We start from the raw sequence: 24,028 nt of genomic DNA on the forward strand, positions 1-24,028 counted from the left end.
TCCCTGAAATATTGGATATTTGATAAACACTTTTGATTTTGTTAATCAAAGGTCACACATCACCGTGATTTCATATGTAGCTCTTCTCAGTTAAGGTGCTTTAACCTGCTGGAGTAGCTTCTGGAACATGCAGTGTGAGTTACATGTTTAGAAGACGTCAGTCACTGGAACAGGTTTGGTCCAGCCACATAAACTCAGGATATTTCTATCTCTGAGACTGTGCAGAAGTCAAGTTGCTTCCCTTTCACTTCTGGAGTGAATTGAAACCAATAATTCTCACAACCTCGAGTCTCTACATGGATACACACCAAGTGCCTGCTGTAACTTTATTTTTCGTAACAATCTTGTTCTCACAATTTTCTCTTGCCCTGCTCCCTCTCCTCTGGTCTTTTTCTTTGGGCTTATTCAGTTTTTCTATACTTGTACAATAAAAACAAAACCAACAAATTAACATTCCACGACCCCGAATCTCTCCTTTGTTTTTATCCGTTTGTTTGAATTTGCCTTCCAGATCCTCATCTCCTTCTTTGCCTAATGTCCTCAATGCTTTAAAATGCACTTTATTATTATTTTTTTTAAGTTAACTGATCATTGGTTTCTGGACTCACCAGCAGTGGAGAATGAAGTATTTTTTGACGTGGATCATTCCTCTTAGTAAAGGACCTATCTTGAACCATGCCAAGGAGAAGGGAGCTGCCATGGGAACATGAGGCCATTGGGACATGGAGTCATTCATCGAGGACCAAGGCGATGAGACAAGTTGACAAATTCCCAAAGCAGAAGGTGGGGAATGGAATTGACAAAATATCCTAGGGGTTTACCTGGATTCATTGCCATGAGGTGTTTTTTTTTTTTTTTTTTAAGATTTTATTGATTTACTTATTTATTTATTTATTTATTTATTTATTTTATTTTTTTTATTTTATTTATTTATTTATTTATGATAGTCACAGGGAGAGAGAGAGAGAGAAGCAGAGACACAGGCAGAGGGAGAAGCAGGCTCCATGCACCGGGAGCCCGATGTGGGATTCGATCCTGCGTCTCCAGGATCACGCCCTGGGCCAAAGGCAGGCGCCAAACCACTGCACCACCCAGGGATCCCTGATTTACTTATTTAGAGAGAGAGCTCAAGTGGGTGGAGGGGCAGAGGGAGAGGGAGAAAGAATCTCACGCAGACTCCACACTGAGTGCTGAGCCCAATGACACAGGGCTTGACCTCACAACCCTGAGATCATGACCTGAGCCAAAATCAAGAGTCTAGCTCTTAACTGACTGAGCCACCCAGGTGCCCTATTGCCACAAGACTTTAAATTGCTTGAATTGTTGCAGTGTAAGCTCTTAAATGTATTTCCATCACTTTTAATATTAAAGTCTTCCACATACTGCACGTACTTTATTAGAGTGACTGTCTAATACAAATTAAGAAAAACAAATGAAATGAGTTCAATATCTCAGCGAATCAAAAGAGAAAAGAGAAATCAGAGGTCATAACTAGAGGTCATAATGAAAATTCTGGCTCCTTGTAAATATACAAAAGTTTTGATAAGTGAGATTTCTTTTTTTATTCTACATAGTAGATAGTCAAGGTAGGAACAATATAAAGTAGATCAGAAAAATCCCTGAGTTATGCATTATGCATGTTTTTACTGCAGTTTTCTTAAGATTTCTAAGTATTTGGGATCTTTGAATGTGGGATGGTTACTCTTATATGTCAGTTTAGACCAGAGGGTGCCCAGATTAAACACTATTTCTGGGTGTGTCTGTGAGGCTGTTTCTGGATGGGATTAACATTTGGAATAGTGAATAGAGCACTCTCCCCCATGTGGGTGGACATCGTCCAACACTTCGAGGGACTGAATGGAACAAAAGGCAGGAGAAGGAGGAATTTTCCCCTCTTTCCTTGCTTCACTGTTGAAGTGAGACATCCCATTTTGTCTCCTGGGGACCTTGGACTGGGACTTACACCATTGACTCCTCTGGTTCTCAAGGCTTTGGTCTTGGACTGAATTACACCATTGGATTTCCTGGATCTCCAGCTTGCATATGGCAGATCATGGGACGTCTTATCCTTCATAAGTGTATGGGTTAGGCCTTCATGGATTTTGTATAGATCAAAAGTGTACGGGTTAATTTTGTATAAATTTTATATATATATACATATATATATATTCTTTATATATACATCCTTTATAAATATCCTATATATATATATCCTTTATATATATATATACATATATATATATACAGACACATATATGTATATAAAAACTGTTCCTCTAGATGTTCCTCTAGAGCTACCCTCAGTACAAAAATCTGTATTAGCCAGGGATTTTTAGAGAAATAGAACCAATAGGATAAATATATTCTATGATACACACACATATAACACATACACAGACACATACAATATGTATTAGGATTTACATGTTATGATATATATATCCTAACCTTTATATATATATGTAATTATCCTATTAGTCTATTTGTAGGATATGTATAGGTTCTGCTCATATAAGATTAAAGATTCTAGACCTGTATTTTTTTTTCTAAAAAGGATAATAGGTTGTGCCATTCTTTTCTTCTAATTCATCTAGTTTTGCTTCTTATTTATTCACTTATTTCTCCTGATTGTCTTAGTTTTAATTGTTGCTCTTTTATTTTCAATTTTTTTGGTAGATTTCTTTAGAAGTGCAAACAAGAATATGATTTTTTGGGAGGATGACTGGGTGGCTCAGTTAAGCATCCAACTTTTGATTTTTGGCTCAGGTCATGATCTCAGGATTGTGAGGTCAAGCCCTGTGTTGGGCTCTGTGCTGGGCATAGAGACTGCTTCAGATTCTCTCTGCCCCTCCCCTATTTCACACTCTCTCTCCCACAAAAAAAAAAAAAAGAAAGAAAGAAAGAAAGAAAGAAAGAAAGAAAGAAAGAAAGGACTTTATTTTGAAAGTATTTTAGACTTACAAAAGTGTTGCTAAGAAAGCACAAAAAACTCTGATCTATCTTCCCCAATTTCCCCTAATGTTAATATCTTACATAACCATATTACACTTATCAAAACTAAGAAATGACATTAGTACAATATTATTAACTAAAATACAGACTTCATTTTACCAGGTTTCCTAGTGTGTTCTTTTTTCTGTATCAGGATCTAATACAGGCTAACACACAGCATTTAGTGATCATGTGATCATGTTTTCTTAGCCTCCTTTAGTCTGTGACAACTTTGAGTCTTCATTTTTCATGACCTTAAGTGTTTTGTACTGGTCAGATAGTCCACAGAATGTCTCTAAGTTGGATTGGTCTGATACTTTCTCATGATTAGCCTAAGGATATGGATTTTTGTGAAGACCACAGAGGTGAAGTGCCCTTCCCATCAACTCATAATGAGGGCACATGATGTCAACATGATGTTACTAATGAGGTTAACTTTGATCCCTTCGTTATAAGTAATATCTATAAAGCAAATATTTTCTCTTTCCATACTAGAGTAATTTGAAACAAGAGTCATCTCCTCCAGAATGGAAACAACCTCAAAAATCCATCAATTATTGAGTGGCTAAACCATTCTATCATATGCAGCAACACCTTGAAAGCGCTATCTTAAGTGCAAGAAGTCATGCTCATAAGACTATATATTATATGATTCCATTTATATTACATTCTGGAAAAGGCAAAGCTATAGAGACAGGAATTAAACCAATTTGATTTTAGCCAAATTTGAATTGCCACATATTTCATGTAAGCAGTGTTTATTATTTATTCTATTTTATCATTTCAATTCAAGAGTATCCATATTTTCATTAGAAATGAAAGAGTATATGGAATGAGGCAAAGTGGTCTGGGGACTAGAGATATTAGAGTGTTTGAGATCTCTGAATATACCTATGGTATCAAGGGACTCTTTTGGAAGAAAGGCATTGCTGCATATTAATGTGAAGAACTATTACTATACCTGGGGACCTTCTATTTGAATTAGTTCACTATATGTATTTTGGCTTGGGTACATTTGTAAAAGGGAAACAAATTGAAAAACCATTAATATGAATTACACAAAATTAAAGAAATACATAAAATAAATGTTAATGGAATTATCACCCTAGCTGCCAAGAGTTTCTGAAGGGATTTTAAAAAGAATAGCTATTTTAATGAAAGAAATTCAATCATTAACACCTCAACCACATTCACAACATATTTCTTTTCTTTTAAAGATTTTATTTATTTATTCATGACAGAGGCAGAGACACAGGCAGAGGGAGAAGCAGGCTCCCTGTGGGGAGCCCAATACGGGACTCGATTCCAGGAACCTGGGATCATGCCCTGAGCCCAAGGCAGACTCTCAACCACTGAGCCAGCCAGGTATCCCAAGAAATTATTAATTAGTTGAACAAAATTGTTTTTTCAGAATTGTTTTTATTGGATAAAAGAGGTAATATTGTAATATACAGGATTATTTCTCTAAACTACTTTGTTCTTAAGAATCATGACTATTACTTATAATAGATTTTTAGTTACTAACATGAAATTTGCTTTTTCTGCTTTTATAAAAGTCCTAAATAACACAAGAATATCTTCATGTGCCTCTCATTTATAGATCACAGACTTTTAAAATATAATTTTCCATGTTTCTTACCACATTGGTGGATTTAATAATTCTATAAATAGGACATAGGAACGCTTGATAGGGTTGCCAAGTAAATGCAACTCTGAGAATGTGGTGTGGCTACAAAACCAGCAGTGTGTGCAAGAACGGAGACGTAGATGACCACTCTTGCACAAATGTTTTAGGTCTATTATGATTCACAAAAGCTTGTGACAGGCTTTTAAAATGGTGACCAACAAGTCATAGAATATCTGCCAGAAGTTAAGGAGCTCTAGAACAGCAAAACAGAACACTGTAGGAAAAGTTTGGCTCCTTGGGGTCTAAGGGAAGAAAATCAGTGATCGTTGGGGGCATTGCACGATGCAGGTGAGACACGCTCATATTCTCAAGGGACACGTAAGCTGCTCACTCTCATGAAATAAACAATAGAACAGTGTCCGCAGGTGATGTACCAAGAGGAGAGCCCTCATCACACCTCATGTGGCAGAAAGAGCACTGACTTAGGGGTTGAGAGTTCATAATCTCATCTCTGAAGTATATTATTAGAGTCTTGAACTTAAAAACTAGTTTTCATGAACGTTAGACTTCTTGCTGGTAAGACAAAGGAAAATAATACCTCTGGCTGTGCAAGAGTCCTTATGAAGATCACATATAATGATACATGTAAAAGCTGCTGTGGAATTTCAACCTCGGCACCCAATATACACTCCTAAGTAGCAGTGTTATAGACCAAAGGGTCTGCACTTTGTGGTCAAATATATGTGGCCTCCATCCCAGTTGTAGTATTCCCTCCCCTATTCTTTGTGTAATTAGTTCATCAACTTTTTTATCTTTAGAATAATGATGTTATCTATCTCAGCATATTTTTTTATTGGAAATTATATGAGATAACTCATCTAAAGCACGCAGTGCAGTGTTTGGCACATATCAGAGCTTCACGTAGAAGCTGATCCTTTGTTTAGTAATTTCTAACACTTATATTCACTTTGTGCTAGGCATGTGTATGTGGTAGCTCATTTAATTTTCACACCAACTCTTAGAGGGTTCTATGAGTATCATATCCATTTTTTAGATGGGGAAACCCAGGTACATGACAAGTAAGGAATTTGTTCAGAGTCACACAATGAATAAACAATGGTACCAGGTTTCAAAGTTAGGAAATTGGATCTCTGAATTCTGCTGTAAATCATCATATAATAATGTCTGCAAGTGGAATTGCTGAAAGCATATTTTTCAAATTCATCTACTGTGTGTAGAACTCTGTTCTGAGGACTGTGCATATAAAGAGGAATAAAACAGAGTTTGATATATATTTAGGGCAACAGGGTCTGTAAAGAGCATGAATAATTTAAGGGAGAATAAGTATCCCTAAGTGTTTAGAAAGAGAAATATCTCTTAAAAATGTTATGTTTTCAGTGCAAAGAGGGAAGCAGTTTTGTGTTTTGAGTTCTAGGTGGACCTTAGGCAGAAATGGTGGAAAGAAGGGATTCTGGAAGAGGAAAGGTAGAAATTTAAGAATGTATCAATGTGTCTTTGGGGAAGGGGCAAATAGAACCCCATTACAAGTCTTAAGTGATTTGACTGTGATAAAACTGCTACACTCAATAAACATAAATTTCTTTTCTTTTTTTTAAAGATTTTGTTTATTTATTCCTGAGAGATCCAGAGAGAGAGGCAGAGACACAAGCAGAAAGAAGCAAGCTCCCTGCTGGGAGCCCCATGTGGGACTCGATCCTGGGACCCCGGGGTCTCGCCCTGAGCTGAAGGCAGATGCTCAACCGCTGAGCCCCCCAGGTGCCTCTCATTATACATTTCTTATCAGTGATTCTATCAGGCTTAATTTCTGGATACCAAAGAACCAAGAGTCCTAACAGTGTAAAGTGCTCTGATTATGAGTTCAAAACTACTTTTGTTTGGTAAGAATTCCCACTACCATAGTGGGGATGGTTCATTTACCTTATTACTTGCATGTGGATCTTTAGGAAGCAGTTGTTTTCACTATGAGAGTGTGATTAAGTTTATTTTTGGGCGAGCCTCAAGTCTGAATACATTCTGAGATTTCTTATCAAAAGGAAAAATTGCCACTTTACACTTGATAAAATCTATTATTTTCAGATAGTTCCAGGTAGGAAGGCACAACTGTAAAGATGGATCTCCTCCTGCTTATCAAAAGACCTTGAAATAGGGCCTCGGAGAAGCAGCTGGCTTGCAGCCTGTTACCCAAGGAGAAAGTCCAAGTTACTTCTTATTGATTGATGGATTGATTGATTGATTTTTTTTTGCCAGGTTCAGTATAAAATATTATCCACATTTGAAATGAATAGTTTGAGGAAAGACTGATCAAAATCTGCCATGCAAAACTATTTCACCATAAGCAGTTAAAAAGATAAATAATTTAAGTCTCTTGCTCCTGTATGTGTATATTCATTGAAATTGAAGAGACAATATCCTGAGACCTGAGAGCTGAAATAATTCTTCTTTTCCTTATCTAGGTTGTCTATTCAAAATGCTGTGCCATATGTCTGTAAGCCATATGTCCACTATTTTTTAAAATTCTGATTTCTGCTAGAAAATTAGCTCTGACTATTAATTTCCTCATGTAATGAGTTCTGTCTGCTTGTTCTACTATTTCCTTTGAATTTTTTCAGTTCCTTGGAATAAAGGGATTATAAATCTGGATTTTCTCTGGATTAGGTTCCAATGACATACGGGCAAGAAAAACACTCTATCCACAGCACATCTAGTTATTTAAAAATGTACAGAGATGCAATGTACTCCCTGGAACAGAAAATCCTGTCATTCCATCAGAATACTGAAGAGGACTTGGTCAAATGAGCCTATCTTAAAATTAGAAAGAGCAAGTATTAGTTAACTAATACTATATATTAGTTGACATTCTACAATTTACTGATTTGTTCCCCTGAAGTTATGGAAAATAGACCTAAGCTATGAAACTTGGGAGAATTGAGTAAATGTAGCCCACAGGAAAAAGTACAGCCTGGATTTTAGGCTGTTGTTACAGTAGACTACTAAATGTGCAAAAGGAGTAACTATTTGAAAAAATGGTGAGAGCCAAACTGGCTGGTCTGGAATGCCCAACAGTAACTCTCTAAAGCTTTGTGTTTATGGAACAAAGCAATGGAACTGGGATAGAAAGCGCCACTGAGACAGCTGCTCCTGTCTCAGATGAGCTTAGTAGGAACTGAAGTGTGCATTGAATAAATGAACGAATAAAGGAGGCCATTTTAATTCAAACCAAACTTTCCAACTGAAGTGGATGAAGGCTTGGATTCATGCCATTTGAGTTAAATGGAAGTTTAAATTGAGGCTGAATTGGCCTCGTGCACAGTTCTGGCTGGCATTGGAAAGACACCCAGAAACCAAGAGATAGGATTTTAGGATTAACCAAGTCAGCATGATGTAGCGAAGGAAGCTTTCCAGGTTTATATTATAAACACATGGATTTGACTTCTTATTTATTTATTGGTTCTACAAGCATCAGTGAAGGCCTAATATGTGTCAAGAAGTAGGCTGGACGCTCAGGATATAAACATGAGTGGTCCTACTCTCAAAAATCTCTGGTTAAATGAAAAAGACAAACAAGGGACGGTTTATCCCATTTCGGTGTGATTCATGCTGTAATAAAGATTTGTTCCAGGCTTTTTGGAAGTGGAATAGCAAGCAAATACCACAGCTTTTAGGGTTGGAATAAGTTTTACAGAGGAGGTGGGATGTAGAAAGGCCCAGATTCAGCAATTTAAGTAGAGGAGCAGACTCTGTAAAATATATAAATGAAAGAAGAACTGTGTTTCAAAAGTATGAAGTGTTCTCCATGGGTGCAGAGAATATTTTGGATGGTATCCAATGATGAGAGATGAGACTGGTAAAATCATTTGAGGAAGTACTTTTATGACATGTAAGGGGATTGAGTTTTTCCTATAGACAGGTGACATGTATGAGCTCGATCAGTTGATGGGTAGCCCATGCAAGTAAAGGTCAAAATGAAGTTTTGTTCTATGTCACTCAATACCCGTAGACAAGTTAACTTATATAATTTAAGAAAAAAAGAAGCATTGAATTGTACTGAATTTTTTAGCTTTCTTATCTTTAAAACAATGGACGATAGACAATACTATTGCTGTGGCCCTTCTTGCTCTATAATCCTCTGAGTAATAGATGTCGTAGAATCTGTTCCTAAGTAATTCACTTATCAGATTGCCTTGATGCTTACCATTTTCACCATTCAACCCATTCATTTGGACATTCTCTGAGGAGGTACCATCAAAGTCTCTTCCCATGAAACAGCATGACTGGCCACTCCAAAGGGTCAGTAAGTAATGGTTGCTGTAGCTGTGTGAGAGAGCCCTGGGAAGACATCAAGAGACTAAAGGTAAACTAACTTAGCTCTTTGTGGGGTGAAGAGCTTTTGGAGATGTTAACATATTTGTGACTTGTTTGTGTGTGTGCACATGTGCACCTCTGCATGCATGTGAATGTATTTCTTGAATTCATAAGAAGGGTGTTGTCCAGAAAATAACCTAATAATGGAATCATAGCTTTGATAGAATTCCAGGACCATTTGGGTTTTTTTTAGGATTGCTTTAAACTTGGTAATTTTGTGTAGACATAGACCAAATAACATTCTTTACTCAATGCTGCTTTCCTTTGGGTTTTTCAGATGCAGCTAATTAGGTTCTGTCTGAAGATTCTATTAGACAGTTAGATAGAATTGGTATTGGTGCTTCCATATTGAGTTAGTCAATGTTGACGGAGCAACAAGTCCTCATCCTGACATTTCCCTTTCTGAGTGTTTCAAGGTGAAGAGGAGAGGAGGAGGAATCTTTTTCATGTTTCTTTTGTATTGATGAAAGCAGACATTGATTGACTAGACATAAATTGCTGTATAATAGTGCAAAGATACTTAGGGAGATTTATCAACTTTTTGAAAAAAAGTTACCTATTTTGAGAGGAATATTTTATACATGCATATATCCAACATAGTCACTCATTCAGACATCAGGAAAATACCTGTAGATCTCAACTGTTAACTCTTTGAATTAAAAAAAAAATCATTAAGTTTTAAAATCCAAATAAAGAGGATTAAAACAACATCATATTGGGTTGGCAAGCCTAAAGAATCAGAGCTCTATCTGCCTCTGAAGTTCCATTAGTTGATTAAAAAAATTTTTTTTAAAGCTTTTATTTATTTATTCACGAGAGACACAGAGAGAGAGGCAGAGACCCAGGCAGAGGGAGAAGCAGGCTCCATACAAGGAGCCCGACATGGGACTCGATCCTGGGACCCCAGGGTCACGCCCTGAGCCAAAAGCAAAAGCTCAACCACTGAGCTGCCCAGCTGACCCACCATGAAGTTGACTTAAACCCAGAAATTCGGATCTCTTTTCAAGTTTCATTTGCCAGTTTCATGGTCATGGAGATCAAGATGAGAAGTTCATTTTATAATATAATGACTATTTTTTTAAGATCATTTATTTATTTATTCATGAGATACACAGGGGGGGGGGGGGTGGAGCAGAGATCCAGGCAGAGGGAGAAGCAGGCCCCATGCAGGGAGCCCGACGCAGGACTCGATCCCAGGTCTCCAGGATCAGGCCCTGGGCTGAAGGCAGCTAAACCACTGAGCCACCAGTGCTGCCCTCATTTTATACTATAAATCATGTTTTCCATTCACTGGTAATTCCATATGTAAGAGAAGCATATACAAATTCTTATTTAATAATAAAATGCTAATTGAAATTTACTTTAAACTTGTATAATGACTTCCTTATAACCAATAAAGAAATTTGTTTATAAGGAAGTTTTTGTTGTTTCCTACAATTTATGCCATGAGATACATAGCAGAATGCACCTGTTCATGTGGATTTGTCTGCAGTCTTGAAGACAGACCTAGCTTGATATGGAGATTCAGGCTTCAATAGTACAGGAGTGACCTTCAGTGACTTTCTAATTTCGTTGACATTTTTCTTCTCAGCAGAATGTGGCTAAACAGTGTTCTGTTTCTCATATGATTACTGTTCAATTGATATGAGGCAAGAAATGTTAAAGAATTTTGTAAATTATTTAAAAAAGCAAAATATGTAAAAGTTTTAGAATATGATATCAAAAGTCTTATTTAAAATGCGACAATTAGCCTTACTATACCAAATTTGTCTAAATTTGAAATCTTTCCTCACTATACTATCTCATTACCATTAAATACAAAGACCTAGTAAAGACACTGATCTTGGGGCCCCTGGGTAGCTCAGTTGGTTGAGCATCTGTCTTTGGCTCAGGTCATGATCCCAGGGCCCTGGGATGGAGCCTCCTGCCAGGCTCCATGCTCACAGGGGAGCCTCTACCTCCCCCTCTGCCCTTCCCCCTGCCTTTGCTTGTGCTCTCTCTCTCTCTCTTTCTCTCTCTCTCACTTTCTATGAAATAAAAGAAAAAAAAATCTTTAAAAAAAAAGACACTCATTATTTCCTTAAATCACAGTTTTATTTTTTTTTTAATTTTTTATTTATTTATGATAGTCACACAGAGAGAGAGAGAGAGGCAGAGACACAGGCAGAGGGAGAAGCAGGCTCCATGCACCGGGAGCCCGACGTGGGATTCGATCCCGGGTCTCCAGGATCGCGCCCTGGGCCAAAGGCAGGCGCCAAACCGCTGCGCCACCCAGGGATCCCTAAATCACAGTTTTAAAATGCAGTTCTATACACATCAAAGGTCAGGACAATTAAATTTATTGCAGATGAAAAGCATGTATATGTATTTCTAGGTTTACCTATCCCATGTAGTTAAATAATGCACTGTCTTTATAAATACTTTCAATGACTTAAAAAAATAAGAAATGTACTAACAAGATCCTTAAATAAAATCTTCAATGTTTGATATATTCATAAACATAATTTCATTTTCTTTTTGTCCCCTTTACCAAAATTCCAGGTGACAGCCCTAAGCAAGACTCAGATAGACTACTGAATATAATTTTCTTGACCTGAGTGTTTGGTCAGAACCAATCTGTTCATCATTTCACAGTAAAAACAAATCAGGGTGAAAAAGAGTTAGCCAAGCCTTATTGAAGACAAGAGAAAGAAAAAATCGATCAAACTGAATGTTGTCAAAAGTGGTATATTTTAAAAGGGGAGTTTTTGCCAGGATGTGACTTGAAACTGCTTTCATGCTGAATAGGATCAGATGGAGAACGACAGCACGGGGACTGCCAGTCATCATGTCGGTGATAGTCATAGTGCATTTAATGAACTTCAATAAATATGCTGGTTATTATTATTATTATTATTATTATTATTATTATTATTACAGGATAGCCTGAAATTAAATATGTGTATACCAGTGATGATATGCATTTTAATCCATATACCATCTGTAAGCAACATTACTTACCTTTGCATAGTTTCAAATGTTGAAGCATTTCATTGCTAAAGGTGGAGTGAATTTATACTCAAAGCCAACCTTTTTGTTTTGATGATTATTTAAAAAGTAATATGATATAGTGCAAATATATTTGCCGGACTCAGAGACAGCCTGGGATCTCCTACCTTTGGACCAAAAACGGATTTGTAATGTTTGATATCCTAAACACACTAAGAGGAATGAAAATTTTTCCTGAGAAATTGAAATCTCTATATTGTCTATCTTATGAAGATGCTTAGGTGGCTTGGCAATACCCAACAATCCAAGTTCAATGGCTTTACTTTGGACTCTAATTTAATCTTTATTTACCTTTTGAATTCTTATATTTTACAGAGAGACCTCAAGGGCCTTCTTTAGGTGACAAATGAATTTTATTTATTTGTTTGTTTGTTTATTTATTTATTTATTTTTACAATGACCTATGTTGTCCAAATCCTACGCTCAGCTTTCTGAGTATTTTTGCTTTCCTTTATTGCCGGTAAACAATTTCAAATTCCATTTGCATTTTTCTTCTGCCTCCTGAACTTTTTCTTCTATCTTGACTGTGGTAAAAATACCTAAATTATAGTATCGACGATAGTAAAGTTAATAGTAATATTGGTGAGTGTTTACTTTGTGTGGGGAAGCCTTATTATCATTCCCATTTTACAGGTGAAAAAGTGGTGCTACCAACTTTTAGCTAAAGTAATTTAGCTAAGATTATGTAGCTGTCGGTTAAGGAGCTGGGACTAGAACCTGGAGGCTCTGGCTCCCCTACACGTATATTCTTGAAATTTCTACCACACTGTCCTTTGTGACCTGTGTCTGTGTATAACAGCCCTGAAAAGATTTAAACCTATGTTTGTCCAGACACTTGAATTCTTAACAAATTCACAAGATGTTTCTTTATCTTCTTGGAATGAGATAGATTGGAATATTGTGACAGGGTAGGTTGATCTTGTACCACCAAGACAAAAAATAAATTATCTTCAACTTCAAGCTCTGTTCTTAGGCAAAATTAAGAAAGGGTATGGGATATGCATAAGAGAATAAGGCTAGTAAACAATGTGTTGTTAGGCAAGTCTCTTTAATAGAAAATTTCTAGGAAGTGAGATATTAATGCAAAATGAGAAGTTATCTAATCACAGGCTGACTGTAAGAAAAGAATTATTCCTTATCAGAATCTGTGTGCAAGCTAAATAAAATAAAAATGGAGAACTTCTCCCACATTCATTAAAGAGCTTTGACTTAATTCACATTTGAGTAAATATCAAACTTATTATCTATTTGCTTCCAAAATTGCATTCTGTTATGTTCTAGGGAGCATGTCTTTAACATTGCCTAGAAAAGCAAAATTATAAAAGTTTATGCATAGCTGAAACCTTTAAAACTTTTTACTGGGTTTGATATATATAAATTAAAAACTTGGCCCTAGAACACTCTCCCCAGAATCGACCTAGAAGAATTTTGTCCAAGGAAAGCAAGTGTATTTCTATAAACATCACTTTACTCTAATGCAGCAGAAAATAAATATCCAGTTTGCACTGATTCTGGTGAAAGGGAAGTTAAATATTTTTTTCTTTATTATAGTAGAAATGTAACTTGATACTTTTATGGAACATCGAGGATAAATCTAGGTTTAAACCTCAACGTACATTGTCTTACTCATTTTCAAGCAGAATTATATAATGAAAATTGTTTTGATATTCTGAAATGAAAACTGGAAACACTTTAAAGGATAAAACTTGCCTAAGGGAAATAAAAGGGTTGGTTCACGTTGAACATTTGCTCAGGTATTAAAACACAGAAGCCAAATGTCCTACAAACAGCAAGGTGCCCTAATAACAATCCTGGAGGCTCAAAAGGTGTATGTCTGGTAAATGAGGCAGAGGAAAAATCTGGACCAGTGTCAGAAAAAAAAAAAAAATCCTTCAAGAATAGTTCACCACCCGTTGTTCCTGTTGTTTAATGTCATTTCTAAGACCTCGGGGAAACTAGTCCAGGAAGATCAGGCTACATTTCAATGTCACCACGGCCGCATATCCGAGAGGCCCAAACGTACTTGTCAAGTTCAGAACATGCTCGGCAACATTGCAAGATACTCGGGTTTGAGTGTCAAAGAGGGAGGTCACGCAAGGAAAAAGAAAAGCATTTGCTGATGGGTGCAGCAGCACGGGAAGCTACGTGGGGAGCAGCAGCAGGGCAATACTTTGCTGGGGGGCAACAGCACCTCCACAAACACCTGGCCCACTGTTTGGTGACGGACATCAGAACAGCACCCCTGGGACTGATCCAGCTTGTGGCATCTTTCCTGTTAGAAGTACTTCTTAGATGCAATTTGTACAATAATTTTTTGAATTGCCTTCATAGCAACTCCCAAATCATTCGAAATGCATTCAGAATGCACTGATGTGCTCACGTGGAAGTCAGAATTTGGAGTTATCGATACGTGCAATGTGTGTTTGTGAGCCTCTGACCAAACACACAAAATCTTTAATTTTGTCCCAAGTGTTAGTCCTTTGTTAAGGCTCTGTCCGATTAACTCAAGAGTATCTGATCTGGCTTACCATCAATATTTTGAAGGGTAAATATTTTATGCAAAATCAGAGGCGACTTCCTCTAGGTCATGGTTACAGTTGGAGGTAAGTAGCTTCGCGTTCACAAGGTGAGGTGACCAAGTGAGTTGAAAACTATCCCCTTTTGATCTGTGGCACAAAGGAGAAGAGAAGATGTTCACAACTTCCTTCAAAATAATCGTTCTTGGGATCCCTGGGTGGCTCAGCGGTTAAGTGTCTGCCTCTGGCCCAGGGCATGACCCCGGGGTCCCAAGATGGAGTCCTACATCGAGCTCCCGCAGGGAGCCTGCTTCTCCCTCTGCCTGTGTCCCTGCCTCTCTCTCTGTGCCTCTCATGAATAAATGAATAAAATCTTAAAAACAAAAAACAAACCAAAATAATCGTTCTTATTTGAGGATCGTTGACGCAGGATGTTACATTAATTTCAGGCGTACAGCAGAGCGGTTCAACTTTTCTATGTGTTAAGCTCTGCTCACAAGACTGCTCCCATCGTCACCAGATGACACTGTCACAATATTATCAATTATGGTCCCTAAGCTGTGGCTTTTATTCCTGTGACTTATTCGCTCTGTAACTGGGAGCTGCACCTCCCACTCCCCTTTATCCATTTTGCCTACATCTCACCCTCTTGCCTCTGGCAACCATCAGTTTGTTCTCTGTAAGTCTGATTCTGCTTTTAGTTTGTCTATTAATTTGTTTTATTTCTTAGGTTTCACATATGAGTGGAATTATATTGTATTTTCTGTCTCAGTCTGATTTTTTTCACTTAGTATGATACCCTCTAGCTCCATCCATGTTTTCACAAATGGCAAGATCTCATCCTTTTGGGGGCTGTGTAATATTCCTCAGTATATATACACCACATCTTCCTTCACCATATGTCTATTGATGAACGTGGAGGTTGCTTCCATCTGTTGGCTATTGTAAATAATGCTGCAACGAGCATAAGCATATATGTGTCTTTTCAAATGAGTGTTTTCATTTCCTTTGGGTAAATACCCATTAATGAAGTTATTGGATCATATAGCATATCTATTTTTAATTTTTTTCCAAATTTCTTTTGATAAGAATGGTGTGATAGTATAATTTGCTCATTACTTTCATCTTGTTTTGTCCATGTGGAATATATCTTAGAGAACTGGCTGGTTCTGATGAACACAGAGATTAAGAATTGGATAAGAGTATTACGCATTGCAGGATACTGTCAAAAGTAGGCACCTCATGCAGCCAAAGCCGACTTAGACAATGTACAATAAACTGAGCTGTGATGGAAGACTAAACGTGAGTAAATATCAAAATATCAAGCAGGGAAATGGTGTTGAAGATTGCTAGCTAGATACATAGATACATAGATTTATAGACAGTTCAAAAAGAAAAATAAGTCCTAAAATCGGAGAGCACACAATGAAACTGGAAAGCCAGAATATTAAAAGTGAAGCGTGAGGTTTTAGATGGAAGGTGGTAAAAATTGAGCAAGGAATTTCCGCAGGAAAGGGATGCTTCATACGGGATTGATTCATAAGAAAACAAGTAAATAAAAAAAAAAAAAGAAAGAAAGAAAAAAAGAAAACACTAAAGAGAGCTCAGGATTAATTAAGAACCTGGTTATGAATAAAGGGAAATAAAAGTTGATTTATATTTCCTCCCTCAACTTCTCCTCTTTTTCCTTGATAGTTGAGAGGAAAAGTTAGCCATTATAACACTTAAACGTAAGGGAAGATACACCTTTACCTTTAGTTATAGAAAACTCTGGAGAGACATATACAGAGGCTAGGATTCTGAAACTATTAAAAGCAGTAGACAAAATAAGGGAGCAAATACTTTTGTCTTTGAAGCTCTAAAGAAGCAAAAGTCTCAGAACAATAGGAGCTAGGATTGATAGTATAAAATCAGAATTGACGCTTTATTAACTGTATAATGTGACCTGAAGCACTATGCTAAAAAAACATAGACACTCAAACTTGAAGTAGTTGAAGTTTAAACTTTGCTGAAAAAAAAAAAAAAACTTTGCTGAAATACAGGTTTACAGAAGAGGCAAATCAATCATTTCAACAGTGTTTATCAAATCTCCTATCTCCTATTTATAATAATTATTAATAAGTATTATAATTGGGCAGACCGGGTGGCCCAGTGGTTTAGCGCCGCCTTTGGCCCAGGGTGTCATCCTGGAGTCCCGGGATCAAGTCTCATGTCGAGCTCCCTGCATGGAGCCTGCTCTTCCCCTGCCTGTGTCTCTCTGCCTCTCTCTCTCTCTCTCTCTCTCTCTCTCTCTCTGTGTGTGTGTGTCTCTCATGAATAAATAAATAAAATCTTAAAAAAATAAAATAAAATCTTAAAAAAATAAGTATTATAATTTCTTGGGTGCCTGGGTGGCTCAGTTGGCTGAGCATCTGATTCTCGGTTTAGGCTCAGGTCGTGGTCTGAGGGTCATGAGATTGAGCCCCGCATCGGGCTCCACACTGAGCATGGAATCTACTTGACCCTTTCCCTCTACTCATCCTTCTGCTCTTTCTCTCTTGCTGGAATAAAGAAAATCCTTTAAAAAATAAGTATGATTTCTTCCTTATAACAAAGTATGTAGAAATATAGAGGTGGATAAATGCTTATAAATGTTGTGTTAATGGTAGGAACAAAATAGTAGAAAACTACAGAGAAAGGAAGAAATAATTCTGTTGGGATATTCGGCAATGGCTTAGGGTGACTGATCCAGTTAGGAGCAAAATTTGTGCCATGTTTTATAGTTTGAATGGGAGTCTGTCTGATGGAGAACAGCAGGGGTATGTGTGTATGTGTGTGTGTGTGTGTGTGTGTGTGCTGGAGGTGAGAAGTCAGATTTCTTCCTTCCGTCAGTAGAAATAGCTCAGACAAAGAAAAGCTGGAGAGCCCAGCTTGCTCAGGGCTCATCAAACACACTTATGTCTGGTGGGGGTTCTTGGGTAAGGAGGGGCAGGACATGCTGGGATAAGGTGTGATGTTGTGAAAAAAGAATGTTATGCATAAAAAAAGAATGTTATGCCTAAAGTTCCAGGCTGGCTGGAGAAGACCAGCTGGAGAGGCTAGCTGACTTCCCAAGGAGCATGGAGGCTTTCCTGTGACTGGAGCTTGGCAAGCAGAGCGCGGAGCACAGAGCCAGAAAACGTGGAGGTGAGGTGAGATAGAGCCGGGGAGGAGGTGCAGGGCACACGGGAATGCACTGTGTGTGTGTGTGTGTGTGTGTGTGTGTGCTCTGGCTAAAGTTGCAAAGCTTCTGAGTGTGACTTGATCTCTTGTGGAAGAAAGAGAATGGGTGTTTTATTGAGACTCATTTGGGGCAGGCGAGTCCATGTGCGTGGTGTAGGGTGCTATAGAGGCACTAATCCCACAAGAGCAGATACAGGAGATCCTCAAATCCAATATGCAGTCTATCTGGAGGAATCGAAGTGTGCTGACATCCAGAAAGGGAAGCCAGAGGAGCCATGGCTGATTAAGATTGGGGCTGGACAGGGCCAAGGAGTCAAGTGTAGGTTGAGCCTTGAGGGATTTTAGCTTTTTCTGGAGGCCCCAGTCAGAACCAGGCAAGCATGCCAGGCTCCGCCTTCATTCTTGCTGTTTTTCTCCCTCCCACAGGAAAGCATTTAGCCAACGAAATCACTCAAATAGCTCTGTTTCATTTCAACCTTTTTTCTTTTTGGAGTTAGAAATTTTTTCTAGTTCGCCATACCCACGCACACACCCCCACACACATGCACACACGTTCACACACGCGTTTTGTGTTCTGCTCTAGTCAATCCATCCCTTTGCATTCCCTTTCTTTGATGTCAAACTGATAAATGCGCATTTAGAACCATCACTCTGAGTCCCATCCACTGTGTGGGGTCCAGGAGTGATTGTCTTCTTCATACATGGCAAGTTGAAAGGAGCGGCGAATGTCATCTACCATATGCGGGAGGAAGTTAAAAGCAAGACAGAGCTGATAAATGCCGCATGTCTCCATACAAAGTCTCCATACCAGGAAACAAAGGGCCATTTTTATCCTTGCTTTTATTACACATCACCTATATCTTACTGACCTTACTTACAGAAAAAGTGAAAGTAATGCTACTTCCTAAACTACAAAATTCATAAAAGTAGGGACAATTACGTACCCGAAATTTCAGACCTCCTAACTTTTCTATACCAACTGCCTTGCTATGATCATTGTCAAAGCAGTGAAGAGATGAGGCATGGTACTCCTTCTGGAATATATATATATATATATATATATATATATATATATATATATTCTGTAAGAGCAACTGTTCGAATGTTTCTGTCTTATAAAAAAAATAAATATTATCGTAATTGATGCTGTACAAATGTGATTCTATAAATCCTATATAAAGATAACATTCTGGTATGGATCTTCCCCAACGCATTGATTCTGACAAGTAACTGCAGGCAATCTTCTAAAATTTTGGGGTTTTAAGTATTTGAAAATCAATTTCCATTAACCAACATTGTTATAAGATTAAATAGATTTTACTCTGAGATTTCTTTGATTTAAATCACTGTCATGTATGCAATATTCCATTCTAAATTGCCAGTCTTGGGAAGTGAACACATGTTTAGTCGTATGGATGATCTAAAAGAAGAACTCAAAGGAACATCAGGGGAATCAAAAAATACCTGTAATTTTAAAATATTAAGTTACAAAAGGATGTTTCATGATTATAAATCCCTTAAGGCAAATGAATGCTCAGGTTGAACTGATATTTAAGAGAGACGGCTTCAAGAATATTTGCCAAACAGATGTATTCCATTTATTTAAACAAAGATAAAGAGGAATTTAAAAAAAAAGTAAACCCATCAAACTTCAAGTCCTTTTATTGCTGCCAACAAGCAAATTTTTTCAGTTTGTTTCCATGATTAAGCAAAATATGAGAGGTTAGGTAATGCATAGTCACACATACCCCTACTACACCCAGGCCTGAGACCCCACTCTGAGGAAGGAGGATCAACTTTTTCTATTATTCTGTTAGTCTATATTTGTAGATTGATCAGAAATGGTGATTTACAAACATCCAAACCTAGTAAAAAACTCAGATTCCTTCACTGCCCTGTAAGAAAGAGGAGAACCCATAAAGGGTGCCACAAGGTCAGGGTGTGCAATGGGTGTACTTCCACCGGTGTGCATTTGGGGAATAGGAAATGAAAGTCTTAGAGAATCAGGCACATCCTTTATGCACCTTCGGGATGAGCTTGAGAAGTGATGTTGGCAACATAAATGTACTTCCCACATTACTGGTAAAAAGAAAACACTGAACTGGCAGTTTCATCCTAATGCTGATGCTTATCTTCTACATGATTTTAAGCAATACCCTGTTATTTTTTGTTATAAATTTCTCCATCTGTAAAATGATATATTCAAATTAGATAAAGTCTCTTCCAACTTGAAAATATAAAGGCTATCTACAAGGTAGACAGACATAATACCAAAATCTCATGAGCAAATACTTTACCATTCCATCAAAAGTATTGTTAAAACATAAACTTTGGAGAAATTGATATATTTTGAGCATTTATTCTGTACATGGCACTGTATTAAATTCTTACTTACATAATCTTGTTTAATCCTGCCAATATCCCAGTGAGATGTAAAGAGGTTGTAGTTGTAATTTGCTCATGTTATATAGGTGAGTAAATTGATACATATTCTCAGAATAATAAATAATATAATCAAGAAAAAACACTTTGCACACATAAAATGGTTATGGAGAATATGGCAATAAAAGAAAAAAGGATTGGAGACCACTTTGTACGGTCGATGATTACTCAGCCTGAAGATTAAACTTGGAAGTTTTAAACCTAATGTTCCAATCTTGGTTGTTTTAAGAATTGACCAAGCCATTTATTTCTAAGTTTGTTTCTCAGATGCATTCAGCCTAACAAATTTAATCCCTTCTTTCTGAAGGATCTAGGACACGTTGCGACTCAATGTCTACATTCTGATCCTGCTTTCAAAAAGCTACAGTCAGGCAGGACCCATAAGTTAGGTCAAAAACACTGAAAGTTTTAAGCTCATTATTCCAGGACATATTGGATCCCTTCCTCCATGTGTTGGAATTATGTGTCCACATTTTGTCATGTGACTTTATGGTGCCTTTTCTTGTGGATGGGGTATACTTTCCTGGTCCGTTGAGTCCGATGAGTGAAATGGAGTGTTTTGGTCAATGGAACAGGGATACAAGTAACAGTATGCAGATTGCAACAGAAGCCCCAAGAAGCATCCTGTGTTTCCACATTAATTCCCATGCTCTTGCAACCCCACATAAAAAAGGCATTCAACAATAGCTGTTTCAGCCTATTCTGTCCCAGAATGAAGACAGATGGAGGGGACCTGAACCCAAGAGGAAGACTGGAGCCTGGCCTGACCCAGCCCAACCCAGCTTCAATCAATGGACGCTTTATGGAACAGTAGCCAGCCTGCACTCTAGAGACATGAAAATATATGATTATTGTTAGCTGCTGAGATTTTGACATTGTTTATTATTTAGCAAAACGTGACTAATATAGTTCTCAAACTATTTCTGGCAGGAGTCATTTTCTATCTTTTTAAAACCGCAAGATCTTGTAGAGTCAGGAGAATTAACGCATTGCTTTAACAAACCTCTTTGACTACACTTGTACAAATTAGATATTGCACAAATTAAAGATTGTGCGATATCCTCGAGTAGATCCTCATTCATCAAATGTTTCATATATTAACTCATTCTATTTCTCAGCATTTTAAAAATCTATTTTCTAATATTTAATTACAGGAAGATTAGATTTGTAAAGAAAGATTTGAACATATCCAGTGACGATAATTTCAAATTTTATTTCAAAATGAAGTGTTCACAAAGGGGCAATTTTTTGAATGTGTACTTGATATAGAGTTAAAATGGAGTAGCACAATTTCTATATCAAAATCATAACTAAACTATTACATTATCACATTAATGTGACAACTTTAGATATCATAAATCTTACTAAATCTACATGAAGAAGACTACACAAGGCTCAGTTGGCTTTCCTTCTATTTTTGCCATATAGGCAAAATGTACTACTATTGCCATAAATAATGAGTGTTTTATTTTTAAACAGAGCTTCTCAGTTTGAAGGGGCGAATGGTTATATAAACCACCTAGAGATCCTGTTGAAATGCAGATTCTGAATCCATAGGTTTACCGAAGAGACTAAGACTCCTGCTTTTCTAACAAGTTTCCAGAATATACTGAAATTTCAGTTCCATAGAACACATATGGACTAGGAAGGTCTTAGAATATTTCTTGAACAAAAAAGAAAGAAAAAAGACCAAAAACATACATGAAAGACAGATGGCTTAACTGGTACTGTACATACTGTGTTTTGCACGAAATTGAAAAATAAAGATTTTAGGACATAGCTTTAGGACATATATTTTAACTAATATTTAACAACTACCATTACTTTGTTAATTAAACCTGGGGTTTTCTTTTCTTTTTTGAGGGGGGTGGGGTTCAATTAGTACGGTTTCTCCTTTGTTTTCACGGTGGCCAAAATGATTTACATATATATCTACATTTACATATGCAAATATATACCTATGTATTATGTATATTTAAAATTTTAATATAGCAAACGGATATATAATGTAAATGAATATAAATATGAATCAATATAAATAAAGCTGTCTTAAATATTTATAGCATATTCTAACATGGTTGGAGATAATAACTTTGCTACGTGAATTCCTGAGCTGGCTTTTTTTGTTTCTTCTACTGGTAAAAAGGAAAGAGGGTAGAAATAATAATCTTCTTAGAGAAGAATACTCAATTCATGACTCTTCTTTAACAGGAAATATGATTTTAGTTGACAGAGGCAACATAGTTAAAGCCTCGCAAACCATGAACAAATTAACTTCATTTCATTCCAGATTTTATCTGCATTGCATTATTTCTGGAAACCGCAGCCAATTACAGAACCTGTCTTCTCTGCCTGTACCTGTGTTTCTAGCCATCCGTCATAACTCCTCCAAGACTTGGCCTGCTCTCTGTCTCCGAAACTTCAGGGTGCACACATGCTGTCTTTGACTTCACCTAGAAATATACGACTCAGAGTGTCATGTTCTACAAAAACAACAACAACGAGCTCTCTTTTCGTTGGACTTTGGTAGCCCCTGAGCTGTCATTCTATTTTTTATTTTCTTCTATGATCAAGTGCTATGTGACTATGGCTCTGTCTTATGTATTGTTCTCTTTCCCTGCTATCATTTGCTTCTCAGTGTGCTACAGTCTGGTTTCCATACCTAGGCGTGACTACAATATATAATTAGAGATCGCCTTAGTGTTTTATCAATAACTCAGTAGCATTCAAAGTCTTATTTCTCATATTCATTGTATTTTAGGTCATCACTCATGTCTTCCCTTCCTGGGATTTGTAGAGACTCTTTTCAATTCCGTCTTGTTCCATCCTTTCTTGACAGATGCTTCTCTCTTCCTTCCCTATCATCCACCCAATTTGGGACAAAGCCTTCCACATCTAGGAAAAAAATCTTTTACTCTATGTCATAAGTTAAGCTTTTTACTTTTAGAGAGATATTCACTTTCTGAAGATTTTTTAATGTCATCCAAGGGCCATACTTGAAGGTATTATTATCCAGCTTTTATTTTAGAAATCAATGGGCAGGTATTGCATTCAATCACTACTGGGGATGGGGTGAGGACAGACTCTGAAAGGGACTTTGGCAGGGTTCCACAGGCAACTATCAATCATCTACTTTCCAATATCATCCAAGGAAATACTAATTTGTAAGATAAAGGCTAGTGGAGATAAATTAAGCAATGTTTACATTTCTTCAGAATTAATAGTTGCTGTTAAAATCAAGGTAAAGGGATCCCTGGGTGGCGTAGCGGTTCGGTGCCTGCCTTTGGCCCAGGGCGTGATCCTGGAGACCCGGGATCGAATCCCAAGTTGGGCTCCCCGGTGCATGGAGCCTGCTTCTCCCTCTGCCTATCTCTGCCTCTCTCTCTCTCTGTGTGACTATCATAAATAAATAAAAATTAAAAAAAAAAATCAACGTAAAAAGTGAAGTAGTATATTTTGTGTAGAAAAATATGTGTGAAGTGGTGAAGAGTAAATTTGTGAGAGTCTCAAAGCCCTCTTGTCGAGACTATTAAGATGAGATAGAGGGAAGCATAAAATTCGGACTTTCAATTCTTTGGAATTTAACTTGAAAAGCGTTTAATTTTAGCACTTTTGTTTCTTCCTAAGAATCTGATAATAGGAAAGAGTTCATTCGAATTTGGGTCATGACTTTTATACATTTTATTAATGGGATATTTTACATTTCACTTTGAATGAAATTGTAAAAGTTCTAAAGAACTGTATTGAAAAATGTGCCTAATTTGTGATGGGAAATATAATATGTAATGAGTTTTAATCTTTTGTGTCTTGGATTTTTCCA

Source organism: Vulpes lagopus, chromosome 12 (genome assembly GCF_018345385.1).
Source record: "Vulpes lagopus strain Blue_001 chromosome 12, ASM1834538v1, whole genome shotgun sequence".
In the NCBI taxonomy this organism is placed as follows: domain Eukaryota; kingdom Metazoa; phylum Chordata; class Mammalia; order Carnivora; family Canidae; genus Vulpes; species Vulpes lagopus.